Source organism: Struthio camelus, chromosome 3, assembly GCF_040807025.1.
Source record: "Struthio camelus isolate bStrCam1 chromosome 3, bStrCam1.hap1, whole genome shotgun sequence".
Lineage (NCBI taxonomy): Eukaryota > Metazoa > Chordata > Aves > Struthioniformes > Struthionidae > Struthio > Struthio camelus.
Genome location: NC_090944.1, coordinates 61317531 through 61339372, shown reverse-complemented (window position 1 = coordinate 61339372; position 21842 = coordinate 61317531). Strand labels below are relative to the sequence as shown.

General features: G+C 40.3%; 1 protein-coding gene across 14 annotated transcripts in view; it reads left to right on the top strand.

The window, feature by feature from the left end:
* The window catches only part of FYN (FYN proto-oncogene, Src family tyrosine kinase), a 142654-nt gene that overhangs the window by 21133 nt on the left and 99679 nt on the right, over positions 1–21842 (top strand). Inside the window, exon 1 of one of the 14 annotated variants that reach the window (XM_068938078.1) lies at positions 21379–21525. The exons of the other annotated variants lie outside the window; for them this stretch is intronic. The gene's annotated coding sequence lies outside the window, so the exon portion shown is untranslated. Of the gene's footprint in view, positions 1–21378; positions 21526–21842 lie in introns of those variants that run through there. 14 annotated transcript variants of the gene reach the window in all.

The window sequence follows — 21842 nt, the reverse complement described above, 5'->3', positions numbered from 1 at the left end:
AGACTGGTACCCTAGGGGAGCTCAAAACTTAGGTCTGTCCTAGCTCATACCTCGTGTTTTGCTGCTGCTTCTTTTTTTTTTTTTTTTTTTTGGTAGCACACTAATAGTTATGGGTCTGGCCTGTATCATACCAAGAACTCGTCAGTTAAAAAGAAGCTCATTGATTGACATATGTTAAATTTTACTGTTCTTTACTGGTAACACAAAGTAAAATCAGAAAATAAACAATCCCACGCATGTTAGCACCTTGCTACCTTGTTTCATTTAGACCTATGCTTGAAAGGTTTAGGGGAAACTGAGAACCTTGACTTTGGGCACTTCTCAGTACAATCATATTACCCATCAGGATCCTTCTCGTATATTTCTGTGAAGAACTCTAGAGCTGTGATCTCACTTTCCTCATCTCCTTTGAGTTAATACTCAGGTTAATTTTTTCTAAACTCTACAATCCAGGACATCTTCTGTTAAAAATAAGTGGCAAAAAAAATCTGAAAACTGTTTGGAGGCCCCTCTACATGTCGAAACCCCAACTAACCGTGCCGTCATCCTTCTCTGACTCTCAGCAAAAGACTCCAGGGACCTGTATAGGTATCTGAGATTCTGACCAGGGGGGTAATAGAAAATTATGAAATGCACTTGTGCTGTTAAGCAAGATTATAGGATATGCACAAGACATGCAAGAAAGAGACTAAATATGGCTTTTACTTGATAAATGAGGTGTTTGTAAAAGAGCCCTTTGTTAAATGTGAATTGAAATGCATTTTTGTTGTTTGTACTGACGGAGTATGAAGAAATGTAAAGGCGATCATAGAGTAGTTGGCAATATTGCAGTCAATTAGCTGAACTTCAGAAATAGAAATAAAAAGGAAAAGTTAAATTCTGTGTTGCCTTTTTTAAAAACTACTTTTCAGTGTCATAATGCTTTTTAAATTAACCATTACAGACTTGTAAGCTATCAAGCTATCAGATAGAATGCTGAAAAGGTGGGGGTTTTGTTTTTGTTTTTGTTTTTTTCAATTTACAGGGAGGAAGAATAAATTTTTTTCCTTTTGCTTTTAGCTATTACCACCTCTTGTTTTAAGAGGGTAAGGGGGGAAGATTGTGGGAGGAAGGAAGGAGGTTGGGGGAGAGGAGATCTTGTTTGGCAGTTGAATTTTATCTGAAGTAAAAATATTTTTAATGCTAGTAAATAATTTTATATAATCCCAAGTGGGTTTGTAAAATCTGTTTATATTTTATGATAAAAAATCAAAAAAGAAGAAGAAACAAAAAAGCCCTGGGTCAGAAACATCCAGACACTTGATGAAACACTTTTTTAAAGAAAAAACACATCCTGTGCTCATTAACATTTTTGTGTTAAGAAAAGCTGATTCAGTGTCCATACTGCATGTCCCCAACATGATGTTGATGACATTTTGAGAGAGGTGGGTAAACATTTATACTGTACTTTGAGAACAGGTTATATGAAAGCCTTTCAATGGAACTTGGAGTTGCTATTTTAGTTTTGCTTCTTTAAACAAAAAAAAAAACCAGGTCAAATGTGTCTGTGAGAGGTTTTCCTCTTTTGACTTAATGGAACAAAGTAAACCAGGTCATAAATGCTTTATGTACATCAAATGGTATTTATAGCATTGCTTCTAGACATAAACATTTGTATATTCTTTGAATACAAATAGTAAAAGCATCTAGAAAATACCACGCTACTTGTAGTTGTGACTTTAAGAAAAATCTTTTTTGTGTTTCAGGACACAAACAAACAGAGCTTACACTTAATTTACTAAATTTGAATGGGCACATCCTGTGACCAATTTCCTGAAGACTCTAGAGGACGTTGGTCTTTTCCATTGTCGTTATGTCTGTCAATATAAAATAGAGATTATCTGCCTTCTGCCATTTCCTCTTCTCTCTCCCTCTCTGTTTCTTGGGGGGGATGAGGAGGAGGAGGGAGAACTTTTCTCTCTGGCTAATGCAGATGTTAACACTGCATAAAACTTCTCTGCCTCCAGCTGGAGGAAGCATTTCCTAAATAGAACATACAGTCTCTGGGTCTTCATTTTATCTTTTTCGCTTGTTTTTATGTTAGATTGTTAGTATGCTGGTTTAGTGCTGAATAATTTGTTTCACTGCAGTAGCGTTTGCTGTGGAGATGCTGTAATCGTTTTGTGATTCACTTTGGAGAGGCTCATTGTCTGTTAAAACAGCACGTGAAGGAAAAATTATTTAAGAAAAGATGTAAGAAGTATAGCTCCTGTGCACTTGCATCAGAGTCTCTGAAAGATGGTTTTAAGCAAGATTACAATAGTGCATATGTGACTAAAGCATCAGCGTCATGAAAATACTGTGAAAAGAGAACAGATGCCCACTGTGCTGAGATTTTTCTCTTCTTTAATAACGGAAGTAGTTTCAGCCATCATGCATAGCTAAGACCTTTTTCATTCTGCCTGTGGAGTACAGTGCAGCCACTACTTCAATATTGTTGTGTCTTGGTACAATGAAAATCTTACTTGCAAAACTCTGCTGAAATGTATAGGAGAAAATGCTACGTGTATGTTATTTCCCAGCGCTTCTAAGGATCACACATTTTAAACAAGGATTTTGGTTTATCTGTATGCATTTCTCCTTGCCCTCATCCTCCCGCCGATCTGCTGGCTTATATATCGGTCTGTGGGCTGTTTCAGTTCACAAAAGTCGCTGCAAGCCAGACTAATGGGGATGCCTGGCTGGTGTTTTGTTGGAGAGGCTAGGGAATGAGCAACCATGAAAACTGCTTTTACTTACTTTTCTGTTGAGGAAAAAAGTCATGTTAGTGAGCAGTTTGGGGAGATGTTGCCTATGTTACAACTTTATGGATAAACAGGGGATTCTTTCTCCAAAGTGATGGATCTTCGCAAGAGCCATGAGCTTTAAAATAGCCAGCGCTTGCAGGTTTTTGCCCCAGTAACAAGCATCCTTTCTCTGCTTACTTGCAAGTAAATTGCATTTTTAGTAGTATATCTTTTGACCTTCAGATTTATGCTTGCTGATAGCCGAGGAAGTAACAGGAAAGCTGCATACTGGCTAATGAAATGGCCAGCAAGGGCACTGTGAACGCGCCAAAGTCAGGAAGTCAGCTTTGAGGAAGAAGGTGCTGTCTCTTACAAACAGAATAACCCTGAAGTGGATTGGTACTGTAGGCTTTGCGTGGAGTGAAGTGAAGATTCCCTGATACAGAGACTCGTTAGAAACAGTATACCTGCGATATTTTGTTTTCTGTACTGCTTTCTTCCCGCCCTCAGTGGAATGAGTTTGTTTGGAAATAAAACCTGCTTGTCTGCTTGGGGTGAGCTGATCGTGTCTAGCAGAGAAAAGCTGCAGCCAGCGCTTTTTTGGAGGGCAGGGCCAGCTCTGGTGGAGCATGCCTGAGGACTGCCGCTGCCCTTCTCAGATGAAGGGGAACGAGGAGCAGTGGCCGGGTGGACTCGCTTTGTCCCAGAGCATCCGGGGCGTTGCGGGTGAGCAGAGCTGCCTGGAAATGCCTGCCAGCACAGCGTGCAGGTGGCGAACCACAAGCAAACCTCAGAGCTCAGACGAGCGTGTGTCGTAGTGTGGGTGAGCTGAAGAAGAGGGCTTTTTTAATACAGGTAGAGACGAGGCTGTGGAGAGGAGGTGGTTGAGACAGAAATTGTAGCCAGGGCAGGAAAGAGCCTGCAGAAGGTAGAGCTGTTGAAGCGAAAGCAAAAAACATTCACTGACTCCAGTGTAGTGTGTAATAAAGGAAAGAGTGGATTGAAGCCACGAAGTTGAAAAGTTTTTAACTAAACCACGGGAGATGCTGTAAGTTCATTGACCAGAAAGCCATTTGGCTGTGCTTTAATAAAATATGGTAACACACATCTTTGTATTTCAGGATGTCCCTGTTTGAGATGTGGCAGTGCGGAGCTTTTTTTGTTTAACCTGAGTTTTGCTTAAAGGGTGGGATCATGTTTTTTTTTTTTTTGTGTTGTCCTGATCTGAGCCTGAGACCGGGGAGAGGGAAGGAGCGTACGCAACTGTGTGTGTGGAGAAAGTGCATGAGGCAACCTAGACTCAGGTGAAGGTCTCAATATATCAAGGCTGAACCAGGCTGAGGACAAAGCAGATCAGGACAAGAGGCAGGAGGTGGTCGTAGGACAAAGGAGGACAAGAGGAGGATAAGGAGGATCTAAGAGCCCTTGGAGAAGGATTGAACTGAGGAGAAGGACGCGGTGGGTGAATGCCAGTGTCTTGTTTGAGTTGTAAAGGTGTTACACTGGCAAGTACCAAAATTTCCCTGAGGAAATTGTGCCTTTGCGCAACAGTGGCCTGCTTAGAGTCCAGTTCCAGTAACTGTATCCTGCAGTCTCGGCTGCACAGGGTGTTCGCTCCCCCTGACTTGGTGCTATTTTAAAAACAACTGCTATGTTCCACCTCTGTAGGTAGCTGCACTGCCTCCTGTTGGTGTCCTAAGTGTGCTATTATTTGAGCTTCTCCTTACTAAAAGGCAGTATGTAAAATGCTATAATAAGTAGAGAGTGCTGTAGGAATTAATGAAATATGAAAACGATGACCAGCTCTTTCTTGTTCTTTCATTTGACTTCCTCTGTTTGTGACTGTGTATTTAGTTAAATGTTCTGCAACTTACTTCAAGCTTTGCTTTACCGAGCGCATAAGTTTGTAATGTGAGTACTTGCAAGTACGTTGAAACACTTTGTTAAGAAGGCTACGAGAGTTGACAGTGGACGTTTCAACTGATGGGAGAGAAGAATTGTTAAATTGGGGAACGCAAATTGAATGTGGTGCAGAAAGAAAAAGCTGCTGTGAAATGGATAGTCTGAGGTCTTGCTGGGAGAGTAAAAGTTTAAAAAAAAAAAAAAAAAAGGTAGGTGCTTTGGCAAAGTGTGAGGGAAGAAATTTGGGAGATGAAGGAATATTTGAGTTCACGCCCAAAAGTCAGATGAGACTCACTCAAGCTGTTGTAGCAGGTTTTCAAGACAAGTTAATGTCGAAAGGTAGTGACGGGTGTGTGGAATATTGCCTCTTGGAGGGGGATAGTAGTTCTTCTCCATGTGGGGACCAGGAGATGGCTGCCTCTTTCCTGCATGCAGCAAGATGGCAGCTATCCAGGGAAGGGGGAGGACCTGGACAGAGGGAACATAAGTAGTTTTGTACATCGCTATTGCTATTCTGAGCCTGTTTCTAACACGCCTTGCTTACTAACTGTGGCAGTGACTTTTTCAATAGTATTCTGTGGTTTATGGGAGGGGGAGGAGGAGCTGGTTATGTGAATAGGAGAAACACTTTTAAGAATTAGTTTCACAAATCAATACCTACACTATTTTAAAAGCATCAGATCTTGTTGCAGAGTGTGGAGTTTTTCTCTCACTTCCATCTGAAGTGGAGAGAAGGCTTCTGCTTCCAAAGAAGTTTTGCTAGCTATAGTGATTGTGGAGCTATTATCTCAGATTTCCAGTGGCCTGTGAGAGGGACAGAGTTACGTTGCGATAAAGAGCAAGCTGTACATTCCTGAACCAGAACTGGAGACCAGGTGCCATGGCAATTTACATGGGAATTACTCGGAATAATAAAATACGGCAACCTCTCCGCCTGCTGATCCATATGCACCTTCTCAGTAAAATGCACACATGGTAAAATGTCAAAACACTTCTGCATATTTTAAACCAGCTTAAAGTGGGAGATGTAAAGGCTCAGGGCTCTGTTGTTTTGGTTTAGTTTAGTTTTTTTCAGCTGTTTCGTCCTATTTTCCTTTCTTGGATTAACATTTGGGTGGAGGGTTGTAGGGTTTTTTGTTTGCTTGTTTGAGGAATACAGTCCAGAATTACAGAAGACAGTGGGCAAGAGGCAGCAGAGAGGAGAGGCTGATGAATAATGGTGGGGAATGGGAGACAACTGGAGATGGCTCAGCCATGCAAACACCATCTGCCCATCTCCATTAGTGAAGTGAGTGTAATGGCAGTGAAACACATTTTCCTTTACTCCATTTCTGTAGCTCCTTTATGTCAAGAGTAGCTTTAAAATTCTACCTACCGGACGAAGGATTTACATGAAGGGCAGCTACTGCTGGAGCGTGTAGAGTGCATCACAATAGGGAATTCTTTAAAGAACCTGGAAATCACAGCAAAGAAATAGGACAATGTTCAAAAATGCTCTTAATTAACTTGCATTATCAGTAACTGCACTGAGTCGGTTTCTCATTTAAATTTTCAATCTAGAGCTCCTCCTGACTGGGGTATTTCATCATTATTGCTACAATTTAGCCTTTGCTGTTGGAATATTGCAAAAATGATGGGCTTTCCTATCTAAGAAAAAGCTGCCCCAAGTTCTGGCTTTTAAAGCTTAAAATTCCTTCTGACATAAATGAGAAAAGTGTAGTCTTGCTGTGAATCTTACTTTTTCAGAAAGTTGGGAGGTTTCCATATTTATTTAGATAATGATGTTTTAAAATTTGCATGTACTTTGAAATTCTTCCTTTTGTTGCTGGAAATGTCATTTTCGGTTCTAAATGAAAAATGATAAATACTTTTCCAGGAGTCTGGAGCTCGAGGATTAATGTAGTTGAACTAGTTAAATGTTAAATCTATTCAAAGTAAAACGGCACAGAGACTGCAAATGTTCTTGCATGCAAGTAAATCCTTTTTATATTGAGTCTGGTTTGCTAAAGACATAACTGTTCTGCCAGCTTGTTCTGGACAGATAAGTTATGTGTGTTGTAGGTACTTTATCTTAGGGTGCTATACTTCCTGTCCCCATTAATGCTAGACTGAGCTCGCAATTTAATTCCGCTTCGTATTAAAATGAGAATCAGCCCTTTTGTATAGAAGGAAAGATGCTGTAGAACACAGAGTTTATTTTATAGAAATAGTTCAAATCCTCTGTTATAACTAATTTTAAATGGAAAGGTTTGCAGAACAATGATCAGGGGAAGGTATTTATTTCACCTGACTTGTAAGAACCAGGGGATGAAACTTTGCAGAAAAGCAGCATCAAGATTCCAAGAACTCAGAAGTTGGGTGGTGAAAAACTTATACGCCGGGACCGGTTTCAATTCCCTGTGTTCTTCAGATAAAAGGTTCTTTTTTTTCCTCAGCTACATTCTTGGAAGTGACTGGATTGTTTTGGCTGCAGTTCCTCAAGAAACTAAGCCTGAACTTGATATATAGAATTTCAGCACAAAAGGTCTAAAGAGTCACAAGTTTCCTAAGCAATGAAGAGCCATGTAATGGGAAGCTGTAGGCACCCCTAGTTGTAAATTACTCCTTTTTTTTTTTTTTCTTTGGGAAATGGGATTTAAAATTTGCGTGCCAGCATTCAGTTTGGGCCATTTCTTCCTATTCCCTCGTATCACACATGTAGACTTTTTTTTTCCATATTAAACAAAGGCAGTCAGATAATTTCTGCACCTGAGTCATACTTGTGGCACTACTAATCCAGTACGTAGTCTCTGACTTAACCAGAGAAAAGGTTTTTAACAGCACAGGAGAAGGAGGAAATAATGAATCTTCTCTTACTTCTCATGATCCTTTGTAATTAGACTGTAATAAAACCTTACACATGATATTTAATAGCACTTTTAACACTGTTACTAGCATTACAGCAAAACTAGATACTGTTCCACATATAACAGAGTACAAATAGGTTTAGTTATGTTCCAGGCCCGCCAATTTGTTGTGGCAATGAGTTCAGCGGGCTACCAGCTTACATGAAAAAAGTATTCCTTCTACTGTGGCTTAATTTCCATAATGGTCCTTTCTTCCTGAATTTGAGATTACTGTCCAGAATTTCTCTTTTCCTTTCCTTTTGATGTATTTGTCCCTATTTATTCTGCAACTCCCAGTTTATACAATCTTGATCTTCCTCAGCCTCTCCCTGCCAGATCATTGTCATTCTCTGAACTTCATGTGTCCATTTTTTTTTTCTGAACCTCATCCTTCTGTTTGACAGTTTGATGATCTGGTGTTCCAGATGGTGCCATGTTTTTAGAAAATTTCGGGCTTTGTCTGAGCCTCCGTTAGGTGTTTTGTTTTGCTGGCTGTTCTAGCTCCCTCCTAGCCCCCCTGAGGAGTTTGAGATATCCCGAGATTAGACAAGTCACAGCCTGTGCTCACATCACGAGGGGCTAACCTGCCCAGATGGCTCTGTGGCTGCCAAATGTTGTCAAATGCCATCCTTTCCCATGGGCTTTCCGAAGATGATGCTAATCTGGGCCTCGGCCTTTCTTCAGGATTGCTGTGATCCTGAAGTAGTTTTTCAGATAAACACGGGAAATAGGTGTAGTTAATGAAGTCTCTGTGATTGCAAAGATAGGGCTGAGGATGCAAGTATAGTGTTAGTTTTTTCAGAGCTGGGACTTGAGGATGATATAATAAGTTTAAGATAAGAGGAGATATATACATGTACATATCTGTGTGTATGTGTGTGTGTTTGTATGTATGTGTATATATAGATATGAAATCAGGAAAAGAGAAGTCATGTCATTTGGTGCTGTTTCTAATTCCTTCTGTAGCGTGGTGTCGAAAAGAAAAAAATGATTTACCCTACTTCTGGTTACAAGATCAGTAAAGTGAACCCAGCCATCTATAAATGGAAACCTCCACAATATTCTTTGTTTTCATAACTTTAGTTCCTCGTACTGTAAGAGCTGTGCAATTACTGTGATTGAATCAAATGGAAACCCATTTAAGAAGCAAGCCAAGTGTTTCTAAAAACGATCCTGGTTGGGGTATAATAAGTTTAAATCCATGCTCCTATGCATGAAAGCTGTGGTCAAAAACTTGGTAAAAACTTCAAAAGCAGCCTTGTTTCTGCTTCAAAGAGAAGGTTTATTTAGCTTTAAAGTAATCACAAGGCAAACGTGGCTGTGGTCTGTAATTTTTAGGGATGTAGTTTAGAAGTATTTTTAGAGATTCGAGAGCTGTTGATAAAAGGACAAACTGCTTGTGCTTCCTGAGTATTTTCCTCACTCTGGAAATTTTAAGTGCACTAGACAGGGTAGTGATGAGAAGTTGTTATACATTTCATTCATAAATAATACATGTTTATGTTAATACATTCAATCATTAGTATGGTATCTATGCAGGCATTATTCCTTCTCCAACCTAATGTATCCTTATTGTTTTCTGTTTGTGATTATTTTAGTGCATAAGAAAAATCTTTCTGCTTTGGGGAAGAAAAATGGGGGGATAATGACTATCATTGTTATATTTTTGTCTGCTTCTTTGTAGGACGTATAGGCAATTCCTGTAAGAAGTGTCTTTCTTTGTGTTCTAGGCATGCTATGGGGGGAAAAGGAGAATGTTTATGGAGTTGCACTGCCTAGATGCACTTTGCCTGGACCTGGTTAGCATGAAGCCTGCAGAGAGCTGAGCTCCAGGACTTTGGCAGAGCACAAGCCTATGGAGGTGCTCGCTGGCCTGTCTGAGAGGGTAGCGAATGCAGAGGGAGCAGTCTCCACCTTATCAGCCAAATATGGTATTAATGGAGTTGAGAAAAATATTGCAAGTGACCTCTAACAGGGTGTGATAGTCAACTATCCATGCCTAAATATTCCCTTGACTATTTCCCCCCCCTCCCCGACCCTCGCTGAATTGTTACAATGTAATTTAGCGTCTCAGGTTGAGAGCGCTTCCTAACCACCTCCTGTAATGGTGGATTAAAACAACACTGTGAAGTGTGTATCAGACTACTCCATTAGAGCCCCTTTTTGGCTACTGTGCACAGACTATAGGCAATTTTGCCTTCCACGAAGGAGGGGCAGCTCCTCCTACAGTGAAGTAATCTGCCTGCCTTCTGTTTCTTTTTTATTTGGTTGGTTGGTGGCGTTTTTTTAGTAGAACTTTGCTTAATATAACTGGGGAAGCTTCTGAACTGCTACTAATAATTAACAGCTAAAACAGTAGTTAGAAGCCTTATCCTGTCAAATTTGAGTCATCCTTCAGCAGAACCACAGAAGTTGTTTTAATTTTCATCAGACATTATCCCCGCCACAATTTTAAAAAAAGAACAAGACAACTTTAAGCTTTGGGAGGGAGTTGATATGTAGCAATTCTGTACCAAAATGGATAAAATTTGGCCATTTTGCTGATTTGAAATGAAAGAGCTCCAAGGTTTTTCTGTCAAATTAGCTTTGTAGCTAAGATAAACATATGCCAAGGGAAAAGATCTACCTTTTAACAGGCTTGAATGTGCTCATAGTTGATTTATAACAGATTCCTGATGCTTCTGTCACGTATTTCTTTCCTCCATTCTTCCTTTGTTGTATCTTACGATTAATTATTTTTGAAATCCTGAGAAGAGACTCTATCTGTACCGCATCTCATACGACAGAGATGCGATGATGTCTTTGAGGTCTCTGAAGTGCTGCAGAATAAGCTCTGCGAAGCAGAAATGATAGACTAGGCTTCAGCTGAAATTCCTTTCATCAGGATATTCAGCACTGCAAGTTTCAGTACATAAAATGGAAAATAAGGTCAAAATTGCCAGACTTCCACTTTCTGAGAGAAAATTTTCTCTAAACCTACCCCTTCCAACTTCTGAAACAGCAATAAAAAAGAGCATTTATAAAGAAGTGTCCTTATGGTTTATAATACAGCAAATAGTATTAGAAGTGTTTTGTCTGTTTTTATTTTAGAATCTTCTTCACACAATTTTGTAGGATTTGTGTTTTCTGAATAAAGACTGTATTCTGACCCTTCAGTATCTAATTGTTAGTGAGGTTCTAGTTATGTAGCTGCTAATGCACTCCTTAGTACTGTCAAGCTCTTGCCTTGAGCTAGCTCTCCCCTTTAATGTTGTTAAAATGAAGTAAATGGTTATGGCTTTGTTCAGTTTGATTCCGGCACACGTAGCCAGAACCACACAAGTGGTGCCTTTCTGAACTAATTGGGCAGAACAGACAAAACTTGTGGTTGAATAACATGTTGAGTTTAGAGTTGTATCTCAGTGCAGAGGAGAAGCTCATCCTCCCTACGTAAGATGCAAACTGCTGTTTCTCGTTCTGGCAGCAGCAGAGTGGATTCAAAATCTTAACTTGTGAAGGGAAACGTTAGTGCAACAGTGAGTAGTTTATAAAATGAGATGCCTTTCCAAGAGTTGTGGTTATGTAGTAGTTGCCTTAATCTTGAAGAAACTACTCCTCCCTCTCCCTTCCACCCTGGCCTCATGATTTTCTGTAAGGCTTTATTAGTCTTCCTGGTCTCATCAGTCTGCATTTTAAAGATTCTTCAGGACTCTCCTATAATTATATTTTTCATTTAAGGTTCTTCTGTATTCCTGCAAATGATTTGGAAATCTTGAAAATACACTAAGATAATTTTGTCCTGGTTAAAAAAAGCTTTCCCAGGAAGAAGCTGAGACTCTAGCACACATTAAGACAGATGCACAGTAGCAAGTCAGTACTTACTTTTTTTCCCTGTAGCTCTGTATCCTGTGAGGTGACACTCCACGTTGCAGTCTTTTGAAGTTTGTTGCTGGGCTCGTGCCATGAGCGCTGTTCTAAAGGCAGCAAGTCAGTGTTAATGCAATTTTTGCTTAGTTACCGTTAGGTGATTTAAATAATAAACTTTAGGATACCATCCTGTGAAGACTAGGGCTGCAAGAATTTTTAGAAGTACTGCTGGATGGAAATAGTTTGTTCTGTAGCAACCCAAATGTAATCTCCGTCCTCAGTTGGTCAGGAAAACTAGTCTCCACCATTGAAGAAAGGGTAACATTTGCACAAAAATAAAACTTGTTATGGTTAGATACTGGGAAATAAAATGAAGGGCTTAATTCAGGCAAGTGGTTGTCCCTTGTATGGACTTCCCACCTTTTCTCTAGTGTTCCACATTAGGACATTTGGCAGCAAGATGGAGAACTTAGGTTCCAGTCTTTTGCTCACTCAAGGGAGCTGACCCCCCATCCTCCCTCAGGAAGATCCCAAGGATCACGCTAAAGGATGTTTTGAAGTCCTTTATTTGCGTAGCCTTTTTTTTGAAGCCAGATTTGCGTAGCTTTGAGAGGAGTGAAACAGTGTTTTCCACCAAGCTCAAGTATTTGCTGAAGACTCTTTGCTGATGATCATCTGCTTCCACTACATATGCCACTGGCAGCCATAATGCAGCTGGAATCACCATGGCTGCTGAAGGAATTCAGTAATTTATTGCGTGTTCTTTTTCAGTAGCTCTAATAAGACCTGGATTTGGCCAGATTAATTTTAAAATTCTATCAACTTCTTCACCAGTCAATAGACGCATTGAAATGTCTTTTGGGGGCTTGTTGAGATTTTGTTACACGAGCAGGAGGATTTTTCTTAATTGAATCTGACCTTCAGTAGTTGGGGGGGCACTGTTCTGTTCTGTGTTTGTTTGTTAGCTTTTTAATGCCCGAAAATGCAGTCTTTATCTTCTGAAAACTAAGTAATAAACAGCTAAGCCTTACAGGCTGCACGCATGCAAAACCCCGTAACTTCAGAGGCATTTCCTTTGTCTAATGACTGCTGGATTGCCCAATTCTTATGCAGAATAAGCATTCATAAGTTTTCCAAATACACCAACTGTTGCACACACCAATTTGTCAGTAGATGGATTTGATTTGTTCCTTTTGGGGAAGAATTGCACTGGAAATTACCTTTTGTTGTTGATATGAAAAAGTTTTAATTCAGCAGTACGTTTACTAATGGTTCTGGGATGCTTCTAGCTAACTTTCTATCCTATTCTAGAAACAATCATTTCAGGTGTTTAATTAAAACTTTAAGGTTTTTTTCATTTTGGTTTCTCTTTTTAATTTAAAACCATTTGTATGAGTCAAACTCAGTTTTACCTTTAAAATACTTCTAAGTCATTGGTTTGTGAATCTAATGAGTTCTAATGTATTGATATAACTTTTTTTTAATTTGACCAACATGATGAAGAGGAATTCAATTTTTTTTGTTAAACATGGTGAAACTTTTGATTATTCCTTCCTTTCTGTGTATTCTAATGAGCAGGGTTTCATCCTTTTGCTTGCTTTCAACTGGGAAATTAACTTTTAGGATATTTGCCATTAACGAATAGCTGCAAGAAAATTCTCAGCAAACTTGTTTTAAAGGCGACTTCACCATGAACTTTATTTTACTACTACCTTCATTAAATGAGTGCTGGGAGCACTGTCAACTTAAGAGAAACCAAGCATTAAAAACAAACAAGTTAGTATGGGATGAACGTGGATGCTTGCTTGCAGCTTGTGGGTTTCTCAGCAGCAGTTTCTGTATGTAAGCTCTGACCTTGTAAGCTATGCCTTTGCCTTAGGTAACCATCCTCTTCTGCAGCTGTAACCACTGGGGAAAAGTACATGTGCTGACAGCTACCGTACACTGTATGGTCTACTAAAAGCTCGTAAGCTACCACCAGTTAAATTGCTCTTAGTGTTTGGTACCCTGGACTGGTACTTCTGGCCCAATGTTCATGGGATTCAGGCTGCACAGATCAGATTTCTGTTACCAAAGGAATCTATGTTAAACATTTTGCTTATAGTCATGTTAGTGCGATCTCTTTGAGTTGTAGGAAAGGGGGTTAGTTTGAAATAGCCCGTATTCCCCCCTAGTAATAAACATTGCTTCCTGATTAATCTGGGCAAGGGCTGTAGTTATCTTTGGGTGCGTGTTAAGTTCAGTTCCGAGTGATTGTGACATTTGAAACTCTCAGATAAACTAGCCTCTGTCATCATTTATAACATGTAGATTCGGGGTCTAATCACTCGATTCTCTCGTATTGTCGTTGTTTATTGGTCTCTGTGGACGTGTTGGATGTGTAACTTCAAGACTGACTTTAAAATAGCACAAAAGCGACTAGATACTTGGTTTTCTTTAGTTTTCAGTGTTTCCCAATAACAGAGTAATCTAAAATCAAGACGTATTTTTTTTTATTATTTTAGTGCCTTCCCAAATATAAATAGATAGCAGAAGTTTCATTCCTTGGTGATGTGTCAAGCTGATGTTTATCATTCTGAAAACAGAGGAGCATCAGCTTTGTTGTAGTAAAAAAGCCAAAAATTTAATACTACTTAGTTCTGGAGGGATGAAAGGAAGCAGGGAAATGAGAATTAAAGCTTTTTTCTTTTCCCCCTCAAGAGTATTTGGATGCCCTATTAAGCGGTTGTTAATGAAAAATAATTTTGCTACAATATTCTTAAATTACATTGCAGTTTAGTAATTCAGCTACAATATATGCCTGGTGGGTGACAGGACCCACACGATACTTCTATGTATTAGAGGAACATAACGCAGGAGTTAAGAAAAACAAAATAGCACCATTCATAACCAGTTCATAACCAGGTGATAACCAGTAATGACCCATTTGCGTATATCCATCTGCCTTCACAGCACTCAGGGCTGTAAGCCCTTCCATGACGATGTAAGTTTTGGTGCAGGAAGTTACATGTGGCAGGGTGATAAGCCACAACCTCAGCTACAAGCTATACCTATACGTGGCTCTTTGCCATCCTATTTTAAGTCCTTCTGACAACAAAAATCTGGAGATTGATTGGGAGCCTACTGAAATTAATGGAAAAGCTTTGACATCGGTGGAACTCGGACCAGGCCTTTGTAAAGCAGCTTCTTTGAACAAGAAGGGTCTTTTTGTGATATTCTTTCAGGGTAATTCTGTGAAAGCAGTGAGCCTGTGAGTGTGTGTAACCATTTTCGGTCCCATTTAATGTGATAGTTTCTATTTATCATTCATAGTTAACAGCTCTTTGTGTTTGCTGTGCGCGTGGCTACGCAAGCAGTGATATTGCTGGCTGCTGAAGAGCAGATTTTGAATGAAGCCTTTGGGTGTGTTCGGCGAGCTCAGCTGCAGATGGGAAGCGCCTTTCCTGTGGAATTTAGATTAAAATTGCCATATGCGATATAGCATTCAGCACTTTGAAAAGCTACAGGGGGTTGTAACTGATAAAATAGATAGTAAAGTATTAAATCTAGAATCTTGCTGGATGCTATCTTTCTACCCCAAGCTCAACGGTGTTGTATAAAACAACTTCATGATTTTTTTACAGGGAAAAATTAGCCAGTGTTATGACTATTAGGTGCGAGCCTGGCGTTGCAATATTACTGGATATTGTTTCCTGCAAATTCTCTGTTCATCATCTGTGGGTGTGTGATGCATTTTCAAAAGTGTAGATGTATCTCTCATTAATCGTGCTTAAAATGAATAGGCTTTAAAACCTGCATATAATAGAATGTGCTTTTACATTTAACTATCCATGTATGCAAGCCTGCAGTTGTTAGTCGGTGAACCTCCCATTGGAACTTGCAGGAATTTGATCACATAAAGGAAGGCTGGATGAAACGTAGTTGAAGGTCTTGAGGGAGTGTATGCGTCTGAGAGAGAAATCTCTACTCCTAATTTTAAATCACATTCTAGTATGGTGTAAGCTTTTGGTTATTTAGTGGTTAAAGTGTTTCCTCCTATTTTGACAGGGAATTACTGTATCTGTTTAATTTTCTTTGGATCATTTCCTGTCCACAAAAGAGTATCTTAATTCTCAGCCTTTCTAGTAAACACTCAATAGATAGGAAGTTATAGCTTCATAATAGATCATATCCATGTACAAATTTATAAACATCCTTTTTTGCATCCTTTTTTATTTTGGGATTTATTCATTAGTTATTCATGCTACACTGCTCATTTTACATGGCAATTTTGCTTTGTCACTAGTTGTAAAATAAGAAGCCCTTTGACTGTGTAGATATACCAAACTAAAACTATACGAAAAATGTCTATCAGTCTAAATGTTAAGATATAGTACATAGCCTAGAAATAAACAGAATAACCTGATATGGAAATTTTTTTGCGTCCAAAGGATAAATTACCTAATACCTTAGAAGTTTTGTTTGTTTAATTATTACTTTTGAGAAGGTTAGCAGCAAGAGCGGGATAAGTTGATGACTATAGATTGAATCTCTTCAGTGGGCAATCTGAAACACAATAAACTCTATGCTGAGTTGATAGTTCTGTCCATAACGTGGTCTGAGGTCTTTCCTAATCTACAGTTTGTTCTTCACCTATTGAAGAACATCTGTCTGAATGGATTAGGTCTCTGACTCATGTTTTGTGCATGAGATTCCTGTTGGAGTGGGAATCCTGTCCTGTTCCATGTCACGAGCTCATGGAACCTCAGCATAGCAATGCAACATATTCTTGGCTCTGGGACCAGTTGACTGGCCTGCTACGCACTGAATCTGCCATGTGTGGTCTAGGTCCAGAGGGAAAATAGAACACACTAAAGAAGCTGGAGGACTTGTGCCTCTCTTCAGTCACAGTTTCTCTTCAGGTTTGTCCCGTTACACAACCCAATGAGGAATACAGGAAATAAATTATTTGTCAAGAGCATCTGTTCAATTGAACAAATTTCTGTGTTGTTTATAGATCAAGACAAGTAGCGATTACCTCAGTCCAGTTGAACTTTTTCTGTACCTTGCGGCATGATTTCTCATCCTTATTTGATTCAAAAGTTGAGATTTATTTCCTAGAAATTCACTTGTATAAAATGTATACACACACACACACGTATGTGTGTATATATGTATTATATTTGTACACAGATATATTTTTAATGCTTTAATCATCTGCTTTCTCATAGTTGCTAACTTCATTATAATGGCTCCTAGGAGAGATGGACAAAGAATTCAGCCTGAAGTTGTTTGAATTACAAATTAAAGGCCTGAGAACCAGGAGGGTCTTAGTTTCTAATTCCAGATATCTTGCTGTTGACCTTAGTGGTTTTAATTCCTTTTCTATCTAATTTGGCAAAGTGATGAGAGGTCACTTCCACTAAGAAACCTCTAAATCCTGTCATATTGTGGGGTGGGGAACGTGTCTGTTTCCTTCCCCCCATGATTTCTAATCTCACCTAAGAGCCCATAAATCTGTAACAGCGTCCCTACAGCAGAGATGGCTGATGTAACTCCTCTAGAGCATCGTTCTCGGGGCAACCATGTCCCCTCATCTCACCTCAGGGAATGCATCTGTTGCTCCTGCATCTCTCCTGTTTTGTGCTAGCCAAAAGGCAAGGGCATGTACCTCCTTTTTCCAGACTGCATCGAGATTGCAAATTCACTTTGTCTACTGAGACTTTCTCATTATGAGACTGCCCTGAGGAGTGCTGTTTCCCTTTATCTGCTGAATTCATCAGGATTTTCTTTTTTTAATTTCTCCATGGTGCCTAGCAAAACTGACAGGGATGTCATCTCAGTTTAGGCCTTACCGTGCCGCTGCAATGCAAACCAAACCAGAGAACTTCTTAAGCCTACATACCATAAAAAAAGTGTTCTTTTGAAAGGTCTCTTGAATCTCAGCTTTGTCTTTCTGCTATTCTGTACTTTCCTTCCTGTTTTCCTGTCATGCTTGAACCTTGTTACCAGTATCTGTGTTTCTGCGTGTCTGCTCTGTTTTATTGGGTATCTGGGGAAGTAGTATGTATCACTTTCCCCAAACTTGTTGGGCAGCTGGTACAGGGAAAGAAAGAACCGATTGAATGGCCTGAATCACTTGTTTGAATTACTTACACAGTCTCCAAGATACCTCAGACAGCGAAGCTGGGCAAGTCTTTGCAATGAAAATTGTTTAAATGAAAACTATACTTCAGTGAGCCAATTCTTTCAAACAGGTAATCTGTGCAGAATCAAAACAGTGTTTTCCTTATTTACAGATCTAAAGTTGTTGAGTTATGAACTTGATCTTTGATAGTGAACTCTGACCATCCTTTCCATAGATGAGGATGTCATGTCATTCGATTTATCGAAAATTAGTATTTTCTTATATTCTCTCCTTTCCATGATCCAAAAGACGTACAGCTGCTTTTTCTACATAGTGACTTTTATTCCTCCATGAATTAGCAGCCATCCCTGACCTTGAAAAATTTTCTCACAGTCCCAGGAGAGGGTGGTAAATGTAATGTTAATGGAAAGCAAAAACCTTTATTCTGCAGGGAAGGTACTTTGTAAAGGCTTTGTAAAATGGAGTAAGAATAGTAAAGTATTGTGTTTCTTGGGTGTTATAATATCACTTTCCTCCATTGCCTAAAAAGAGCACGTGATTTTTTGGTATGGTGTCTGAGGCCTGTTAACAGCTTATCTGTGAATGGAAAGTGCCTTTTCAAATGTTATATTCGGATTGAACTGATTCTACTGTCAGTTTATTTTTTGAAACAGTAAATGTTTAATGTTGAAGAATCTGTCATTGTCATGATCTGAGACGATGACAGTAAATAAACAAACAAATAAGTCTGTCAAATTCTATCATCTATACCTTCTAGGCCTGAAAGTTTCCACTGCCATTTACTGAACTCCTATTGAAGCTCTGTTTACATGAGTTAATTCATAATCTAGCCAGCTTCTGGTAGACATGAGGTACAACAGGATACTGATCAACTGCCTTAGGAAAATCCGGACACGGAGCTGTTACAGTAACTGAGGTTTTGTCCCTACCAGGATATAATACTGTGTCGTCACATGGTTTAGTAGAAGTGGTATAACACGTGTTTTCCTCTATCTGCACTAACTGTTAAGTTGAAGTTGACATCACTTTGCTCAGTCCTGTGAAGGCCAGCTGATTTGTTGAAATGATAATGTTCTAGGTCACAGGTTGATACTGTCTGCCCGTCCTTAAAGATGCTCCTTCCAGTGCAGTAATGCTAGCTGGAACTCTTCCATGCTCAAGCGGGAGACTTCTGTCCCCAGAGTGTGACTGTGGCACTTCTGACTACTAGGTTCTCTCCTTCCTACGCAGCATCACTGGTGTAGAGTCACCTCTGGGCTGTCTATTAGCATAACTGTAGTGTTCTTTTGAATGGAAGCATGTGACTTTCCAGTTGCAGATGACTTATTTCCTGCAGAAAATCATAAAGCTGACTTGTGTTGCAACGTCTACTGGGTAAACCATGATACAAAGGTGTCAAAGAAACCATTTGTATTCATTTCGCTGGAGAAAAGAGAAGTGCTTCAGAGATCACCAGTGTAGAGTTCATATCCTATGCACAGCTCTGCTACCAACTGTTGAGTAGGTCATAGTAAGCACGCATGACCATGGACTTGGAAGGGATAAAGGTAAAGAGGAAGCACTAATATCAGGTCTCTGATCTCATGGCAGACAGTCAATGTCTAAATACATCAGTTATCTGTATCATATTTCTTTTGGTGTGACTGCAGAGCAAGAGATAATGGAGCTGGGAGTAGCAAACTTGTGATTGCTAAAAAGAATGAGGTGACAATGTTTATAGGCAGGGCTGTATCTGGAGACAACTCTACAGATAGGAGTTAATACTACCTACTGTTTGCTTTTTTTAAACTATGAAAGGAGACTGGTGGATAAATGGTAAAGGTATCTGTTTCTGTGAAACAGTTCTCGCTGGAAAGTGTGAAAGGAGTTAGCCACCATTAACCGCCTGTAGGACCACGTAACTGATGGTGCAGTAACAGTAGCTATCTAGAGAATCACATGGCCTTGAGGAAAAAGGATGTAATTGCTGTATGTCTTTGGCTTTCCTTCTCTGTAATGGTGCCTTCGGTGGTGCAAGAATTTGTTGATCAGACATAAAGGAAGAAAGCTGTTTCACGTGCAGTGCCTTGGTGGTGCGGACTATGGTTCCATTTTGAGATACGTTCTGCAAGGCAAGCAGACTTCTGCGTTGTTCTGGGAATATTCAGTGTGACTAATCTGAGAGCAAATTAAATTCTTATTCTTACTGTACACATGTATGTCTCATGGGACATGCAGGTGGGTTTTTAAGATTTCATTCTTCTCCAACCACCCTTCCCTGTACTAGGCTTCCCAAGAAATAATAAACAGCTTATACTTTTCAACAAGAAGTGTTGATTGGACATCCAAAGGAGGTGCCATCACAAAATGATCTGTGCTTCTTGGGGCTATTTGAGAAAATGTCCTGAAAAATCCAGCCTCTACCAAATGCCAGGTTGAGTGCCTGGGGTAATTAGTCACTTTTTCAATTTAAACAATAGTTTACATTCAGATGCCTCCTTCTTTCAGTGTTTTGGGGCTATTCTGGATAATACTCAACTCTTGCATGGACCACGAAGTACACTGTAGACTGGATGTGCTTCTCCAGTGCTGAATGGAGGCACTTCATACCAACTTTGTAAGTGGGATTTATTATGAGTAGGAGCTATTCATAGCTTTTCCATTTGAGGCTATGAGGGAGCATTAGACTAGCAATTAAAAATTGTCCTCATAGAGTTTCCCCAAGATATGTACAGTGACTAATTTTTTTTGGGGGGGGAAGGGTATTTTAATTCTGCCATGTCATCTTACACCAGAAAGAGAGATCTCAAGGCTTCAGTCTGAATGTATCATGTGGCTAAGGAAACCAAATTATGTGCCCTTTTCCATTATTGGTCTTGGGAGCTGGGGGAATAAGTGGAATACAAGATTCTTTGGATGCTTAATGAAGTATTGTCCTCTTTGGGACACCTTTTTCCTAGGGAAAAGGAGATGCTCAAATGCTTTCAGTGGGATCTTGGTATCGGTAGAAATCTCCCATGAAGTGGCCCTCCAAAAAAGCTTATGAAACTCAAAGTTCTTCTCCTCCACGAGGGAACTGGCTCAACATATTAAATTATAGGCGAAAGAGCATTGTGCTTCTAAAGTTGTAGTGCCCGTGCTGAGTCCTGGGTAATGCTTTCTCTTTCTCTGCTCACCTACCCATACATTGCTGAACAGTTCAGCCGTGGGCATCTCAGATATCACAGGTTGTTCCTGCACAGCTGCTGGGAGTTAAAGGAATGTAACAGTTTTGTTCCCTTTTCCCCTAAAAACGCATTGGTTCCAGCAGTTTGTCTAGGTATCTACATTTGCAAGGAAATTATTTTTTTTCTTTCTAAGTGAAAGATAACTGATAACTGCTGTTCCTTTGCCTCCAGCCCCATGCTTAGATTGTCATTAGCACGTAATTCAGCCCTCCCAAAAAGGAATTGCTTAGTGAGTTGCCATTCCCATTGCGTACAGAGGCCTATTCAAGTATCACAGAATCACAGAATCGTTTAGGTTGGAAGGGACCTCTGGAGATCATCTAGTCCAACCTCCCTGCTCAAGCAGGGTCCTCTAGAGCATATTGGCCAGGATCACATCCAGACGGGTTTTGAATATCTCCAGCGAAGGAGACTCCACTACCTCTCTGGGCAACCTGTTCCAATGTTCTGTCACCCTCAGAGGGAAGAAGTTTTTTCTCAGGTTCAGGTGGAACTTCCTGTGGTTCAGTTTCTGCCCGTTGCCTCTTGTCCTGTTGCTGGGCACCACGGAGAAGAGTCTGGCCCCATCCTCTCGATACCCCCCCCTCCCCCCCCCCCAGATACTTATACACGTTGATGAGATCACCTCTCAATCTTCTCTTCTCCAGGCTGAACAGGCCCAGCTCTTGCAGTCTTTCTTCATAGGAGAGGTGCTCCAGTCCCCTCATCATCTTTGTAGCCCTCCGCTGGACTCTCTGTAGTAGTGCCATGTCTCTCTTGTCCTGGGGAGCCCAGAACGGGACACAGGACTCCAGGTGAGGCTTCACCAGGGCTGAGTAGAGGGGCAGGATCACCTCCCTCGACCTGCTGGCAACACTCTGCCTAATGCACCCCAGGAGACCATTGGCCTTCTTGGCCACAAGGGCACACTGCTGGCTCATGCTCAACTTGTTGTCCACCAGCACTCCCAGGTCCTTCTCGGCAGAGCTCCTTTCCAGCAGGTCAACCCCCAGCCTGTCCTGGTGCCTAGGGTTCTTCCTGCCTAGGTGCAGGACCTTGCACTTGCCTTTGTTGAACTTCAGGAGGTTCCTCTCCGCCCACCTCTCCAGCCTGTCCAGGTCCCTCTGAATGG